Consider the following 7,112-nt stretch of genomic DNA (forward strand, 5'->3'; position numbering starts at 1 on the left):
TTGCAACATAAAGCGCTTTAAGGCAACTGGGTCTTTTATGTTGTGCGATATTTTAAAAAACTAAAATGAAGTACACTGTAAAAAAAATCCGTAAAAATACAGTACTATCTACTGTATAAACGTGAAGGAATTTTCCGTATTAGTCATTTACAGGTATTTTTCTGTATTTCTCAACTACTGCAATGCATTGTGGGAAAAAGAACCCAAAAAGGAGGGAAAAGTAAGCGCAAGAGCAGCCATTAGGCTTCTTTCAGGCTTCATCTGGATTTTGGACTCTGAAGTTGGAGAAACTGCCTTCAAATTTCTGTGGTAAGTATTAAAACTCATGTTTCCTTTTATCAAAATAATAATTTTCAAAAGACTCTGCGTTTTTATTTAGAAAGAATTGTTAATTTATTTGTTAACTGGTTTCGGCTGTCTCCAGACAAGTCAGGAATATTTTGCTGACTCATTTTTAAAAAAATAATTGTTATTTAGGTTTAACATGACTTAAGCTTTATTTTAGTTAATGTTAAAATAATTTTTACTGTGATACCACCAGTTTTGCCCTTCAGTGGCTGAACCAGTTTTCATAAATATTATAGTTAGCTGTCTGTGTCTCTCTGGGTATTACACAGCTGTGACTGCTAACTAGCTAATTAGCGAAAGTCAGCGATGTGGATAACTGGGGAAAGTGAGAACTTATGGTCCTAGAAATTATTCTAGGACTCTCATAAGTACTGTATCAATACCCGTGTTTTACAGTTGGCTCTACTGTACACTTTAAAGGGTTTCGGGCAAAGTTACACTAACCCTAGTTTAACCCTCAGACCTTCCCGGCTGACGCTAGCAAATGCTAATGTAGCATTAGCTTTTGCTGATGATACTTTAGCAGCACTCTGATTTGGGCTGCTAAAGTAAATACTTTTAGCTAGCTGACCAGCATAGATTATTTCGGTGGTTAACAGACTGTAGTGGTAATATTATTGAAAGTATAGTTTCACCTCACCACATGTCTATTTTGTAGCACATAGAAATGTTTAGTTAATATTTATAGACAGACACATTTTCCCTGTAACTGTGTTTTTACTCCAGCATTTGTTGAAAATGTAATTTATGAAATGTTGAGCAGCATTTCTAGTATGTGGAATATTTTTGTCACCCCACTGTGCAAATATGATTAAATACTAATAATTATTACTAAAAAAAATTCAATAATAAATCAATAATAACTATTTCTTGATTGAACTATAATGTAAGCGCAGTGCTGGTGTGCAGGGGCTTTATATGCCTTGTCTATATCAAGCTTTTAGCCAAATATAAGCAGAGATATTTGTATCTTTCTTAAAAATCCAGATCCTTACAGATTATTTGAGAAATGGTTCAACAGCTATCACTACTTGACTCTAAGTCCTGCAGTGGAAAAATATCCCTTATTTCACCTTTGATCACACACTTTGGTTTTCCAGTGCAGAGCAATGAAAGACTTCACCAAGTGAAAAAAAAGATGAAGATACAAGCTGGTAATAATCCAGAGCAGCTGGTCTCAGGAAATGAAGAAAAACCCTGACCACCTTCTCTACAAACACAAGGTGAGTTTAATGTTGTGGTTGATTTCGTTTTTCAAGGTATGTATGTTACTTTAATTATAAACTGCTTTTGTTGCAACAGAATGGTGTTATGTGTATGCAACTCTACGTGAATTATAATCCTTTGTAGGGCTGTGTGATATGACCAAAATCTCACATCCCAATATAAGACATTTCTCTCCTGATAACGATATATATCACAAAATAGTGCATTTTCTGTAAATTCTGTGATTCTCGGGCAACTCGACTTATGTGAAGTGTTTTCAGTTGGGCGTCGTGTACCTGGAGTCGAGTGTTTTGACCGATGCATGAAACTATACATTTTTAGACATGAGTTTAAACGGCTGCCATTTTCTTTCTGGGTATTTATTTCACGGCGTGCTGCGAGGAAAAGCCTGTTCTAACGTTTGAGTCTAAGGATTATTTTGAGCACCTGACGGCTCTTTTTTGCTTTTCATTCGTAAACTCTCTCCATACTCTTTCATGTGATTCTTGTGTAGGTGGTTAAAGAGGTTTGTCGTGTTTGAGTGGTGGTGGGGACCAGTTTGTGGCATAATTTGCATAGTATAGCTTTCTGGGGCGTGTCAGACTTTTCATAACCAAACCATGTCCATGCTACAGAGGTAGCCCCTCGTTTAACAATAAGGTCCTCGATTTCTTTTGTCTGGTCCTTCTGATGGAGCTAGCTGGTTCTGCCTCATCCTCGCTGGTCATGCTGGTATTCTCTGTGCCTTCATCTGCGTGGTGACTGTAAGCGCCATTTATAGTCACTTCATGTTTTTATTTGAGGTCATTTGTTTGATGCATATTCTGAAATTTGATGTTTGGGAATAATGTACATCATTTGAGCTTTATTGTGAAAGGTTTATGTGGAAAATAAACAAGCGGACGGCGGAGCCACGCATTGTTTTTACCGTCATTGTTGGTAACGAAAGTACACGTAAAAACAGTCCCTTGTCCGTCCATAGTGTGGTTATTTTAAGTATAAGAGAAAGAGAGAACTTTAAGAAATTAATATAGCCACTACAGTGACCATCAAAATCATGAAAAATATATTGCCATAAACAGTTTATTTTGCAACACCACATAACAAACAATAGTGTATAATATGAAACATACACATTTTTATATTGTCATCTGATATAAATCGTCATATCGCACAGCCCTAATCCTTTTTTGTTTATGTTGTTTATGTTCTAGGTAAAAAATAAAATAAAAATACAAACTTTTTAAAAATGACTTGTTGTTTCTCTTTTTTTTCTCAGAATAAATTGCGACTAGTCTCAATGGCTGACTTGGAGGAGCAACACAGCGACACGTTAATCCCGACTGCTGCAGTTCCTGTATGAACTGAGCAACTCTGAAAATCAAAGGAAAAGCTGAGTGTATTTTACTTAAAGCTCAGATGGACCTTGATGGACTAACATGCAGGCTGCATTCAGGACTTTGTCACACTGGTATATGAAGAGTGGTAACAAGACTTTGTAGTAATTTGCCTTACTATTGTCTTATTTGTTGTGATTTAGGGTCTGTGCGCACAAGCAGAGGTTTTTGTTTGTAACCGTAACCTTGTTTTCAGAGCCTTGTCTAACATTTAATGGTCATGAAATATGTCAGACTTTTTCCTCTACTTAAACAGCTAAGAGCATTTGAACACCATGGAGAAAAAGGTGTGCATTAAGGATTTTGAACTATGATGTTTAAGTGTTGTCACTGCTGAGGATGACACAGATCCTTATTCACTACGCTGCTGTTTACAGTTTAACTTTTCATCAGAACAAGCACTTCTAATTGTACTTTGCTCCTCACTGACAAAACAAGTCCAGTAAATACACTTTTATCTTTAAGTTTGGGACAGTGATCTGTCTTAATTTATTTTGTGTTTTAGTTATCATATGGTGAAAAGTCCTGTGGTTATCCATCCGTCCTGTTCGAATAAACCCAAAGTTCAGGAACATCTTCTTTAGATCTGTTCAGTTTTATTCATGTGGCACCACTTAAACAGTCAACAAATTTTGACTCAAGTATGTTATATTTTAAGGTAAAGAGTTGTTCTCAGACAAATGTTCACACAAATGTGAATGACATTCACTTCATTAATGAAGTGAATGTCATTCAGTAATCAAAGGTGTTTGGCTATAACTGACTACATGTGTATACTGTATCATAAGTGGACAGACATGGATGTAAGCCACACCTTAACCATTTGGCTGAGGCAAAACTACCACAAGGCAGTGATTCTAACTAAAAGGTACTATGGATATTATTAAATGTGAACATATAGTTAAATATGACATTTTTTGTTTGTCAGGTGTCCTGTTTGAAGAAAACACTTGGTAGCCACTTGAATGAATGTAAATAAACACATTTACATGAGGGCAACCTGATTTTAAGGAAATAAAAATGCTCAAATTTGAAAGCTTGTGAGTTATTTTGTTCATGTATCAGCTGTTTAGTAGTTTTATGACAAGATGGATGCTGTCATTATATTTTAGTATAGTTTTAGAGTTGAGGAGAATAAAAGAATATTTAACATTAATTGTACCAATGTTGTTGTGTACGAAGCACAAATTAATTTAAGTTTTAATTTATGAATTTTTGAGTACATGGTGTACTAGGTTGTAATTGCATAGAAATGTACGTTTAAGGATATAAAGAACTATATTTAATGAGTTACAGTGAAAAGAAGTGCTTGGAAATAGTAATATAAACAGAAATTTCAAATTTTCTATTTACGGAAAATATCAGTTAATGATACAGAAAATATACTGTGAATAAACGGAATCTTCCGTTTTATAGCTGAAGGAAATGTCCGTAAATAGTACAGAGAGTATACTGTAAATCTACAGAATTTTCCGTTTTATCGTTTACAGAAAAGTCCGTCAAACTTCCGTAAAAAAACAGAAAATGTACTGGCAGAAAATTACCAGGACATTTTCCGTTTTTCTACGGAATATTTTTTTACAGTGTAAGCAGCACTTTTTATCTTTGTCTAGAATATCTCAGATAGGATGCCGAGGTATAGGACTGTATTGGAGTTTTGTCCCTCATCTCCCTGTTCCACAATTTAAGACCTTTATCATGGTTTAAGTCCATGAGTCCAATTCTCTGTCCAGTGAGTGAACTTGCAAGTCACCACAAGGTCATAAGCTGTACTTGAGCAAATATGATGAAAACTACCCCAAAGAAAAACCACTGAGGTGACAACAGATACCCAGGTACTGGTTTTAACTGACTTAAGTTAGTGGAAAGAAATTCTCAGAGTATTTGGGGTTTTTTGCTAGTTATTTTTTTTGATTTCGCACAAGGGTAGGTATGTCGAAAAGAAACACACTATGTGTGAGTTTCATAATATGCTCTAAATTGTTAGAACTGACAAATGTGTTGAAAAGAGATGCAGAAAAAAAAGTTGATTATCAGACAGAACAGCCACTGGAAATAAGTTACCAGAATTCAAAACAGTAAGAGCATAAGAAAAATAAGACTATATGAAGAGCTCCTGTTATCCTTATTTACTTAGCAAGGGTGTTGGAAAAGTTGAATTTAAATGACCTATACATGTCTTTGGCATACTAATGCAAAAGCTGTACACACATACTTTGTTGTGTGTTTATTTTTCTGATGTATCCCACATTGTCCCACACAAACACACGCTTGCCCTACTTTTAGTTTGTTGGGAAATTGCCGCCCTAGTTCCTGTGCAACTTCCTTCCAGTTTTTCTCTTCGTTTCCTTCATGACTCATCCTGTTGCAGCGAGTTTGACAGAAACTATATTTTACATTAAATGATCTGTGTTTAAAAAGAAAAAGAAAAGAAAAGAAATGTACAGTGACAGAAAAGCTCAACATAACACTTGATCATTCAGTTAAAATAAGAATTACTGCAGTGATTTTATGCCCTCACACACTGAGCTGCACTGGAATATAATTAAATCTAAATGAAGCTATTCTTCATCTCACCCCCGTATACCCCACAGATTCCCATAAGGCACATAAGCCATACACAGCACAACTCCTGAGTTGAAAATCTGGCAGTACTGAGTGCTTGAAGTCTGAGCTGCCATAAGGGGGTTGTTGGTGTTAAAACACTAGATGGGAACAATAATTCTCTTCTTTCTTTCTTTCTGCGTGGAATTTCTTTTGCTTTTGCGCTCAAAACATGTGAGACGGATAAAAACGGACTATTGTGAGTGAGAGGTTAATCTTTCATAATCTCATAGTGGTTGTAGCTCTCAAACATAACTGCATTTTTCATTTGGGTTGCCTACAACATGAAGTGAGACGTGGCCTTTTATGGCAGCTGAATTATTAAGGAGAGTATTTGGGAAAAAACTATTACCCTTTTACATTTATAAATAAATAAATAAACATAAATATAAATAAAGAAATACATACATACATTTATTTTCAAATACTAATGCAACCGCTAAACACTCTATAATTTTCCTTCTTTTAAATCTAAATTTGTTCTTTCAAAGCTTTTATTTTGTAGTAGCAGCTTTATCTCATTCAGTGATAAAGAGTTCAGTGTACTGGCTCCTTAACTTCTATTTGCATTTAGTTTTTTTTAGAGTGTAGCTGTCGCAAAGAAAATTTCCAGAAACAAGACCTGACCCAAGTGTACCCCGTGCACTTGCAGATGTGACCATATCACTGATGTAATTCTGTTTCTTTTCAAAAGAAAAATTATAATTATGAAAGAGAACCCTACTGAAAAATGCAGTCCCTTAAAACTATGACACTGGTTCGATATTAGTTCCTTGTAAGTCCCAATCCTTCAAACAGCAATTCTTTCTGCCACTCTGTGCTCCTGGAAAATGAAGGAATGATTGCAAAACCAAAACAGGAAGATGGTGATTGTTTGTTTTGTTAGTAGCTATTGAAAGCTTACCATAGATTGGTTGGATTGTAAAACAACTGGAATAAGTGTGGAAATTCTACCTGCAAAGGAAGAGCAGCTCCAATATGGAGTCAATTAAGAAGTTTAAAGCAAGTGTTACATTTTTAGTGTCACTGAGTTGAGCGAGTCCACTTGGGTTTGAGTAAATTTCATCACTAGAGCCTGAAAGTGAAACTCTGCATAGATGTCCATGTACCCATTAATCTTTTGTGACCACACTGACTTTTCTGCAACACTGTACATTACAATGCACCCATTATGCATTCATCCATACCATATCCCTCCAATAGAGCTCTTTGATCCTAGCTTACTGGCTGACTTGTACTTCTGAGTTTGTCTAGTAGTAGAATTAAGGCCTGTCTTCTGTTTAACCAGCTCCTAGTTTGGATTCCTACTCTTCCACAAAATGTCTTCTGTCCTACATCTCTCCCCTCACCCCCTGCTGGTCACCGCAGATGGCTGTCTCATTGTAAGGTCTTTACCTTAAAATATAAAGTGCCTTGAGGTGACTGCTGTTGTGATCTGGTGCTATATAAATAAAATACAGTTTAATTGAATCCTTCTTCCAAACTCCAAGCAGATTTGAACAAGTAATAATGAGACTTACTAACCATCTAAATGTATACAATGCAACAGAGAAGCCC

At 35.6% G+C, this 7,112-nt stretch overlaps 1 long non-coding RNA gene across 1 annotated transcript; it reads left to right on the forward strand.

The window, feature by feature from the left end:
- The first annotated feature begins 83 nt into the window (after window positions 1-83).
- Window positions 84-3,661, forward strand: LOC146704799 (uncharacterized). Its single transcript, XR_014921219.1, has 3 exons — window positions 84-309; window positions 1,449-1,571; window positions 2,834-3,661. It is a non-coding gene; the product is annotated as an uncharacterized LOC146704799 (long non-coding RNA).
- Window positions 3,662-7,112: the final 3,451 nt, after the last annotated feature.

Source organism: Copadichromis virginalis, linkage group LG7 (assembly GCF_057382275.1).
Source record: "Copadichromis virginalis isolate Kocher_CV1m ecotype Utaka linkage group LG7, C_Virginalis_male_GT1.1, whole genome shotgun sequence".
NCBI classification, from domain to species: Eukaryota; Metazoa; Chordata; class Actinopteri; order Cichliformes; family Cichlidae; genus Copadichromis; species Copadichromis virginalis.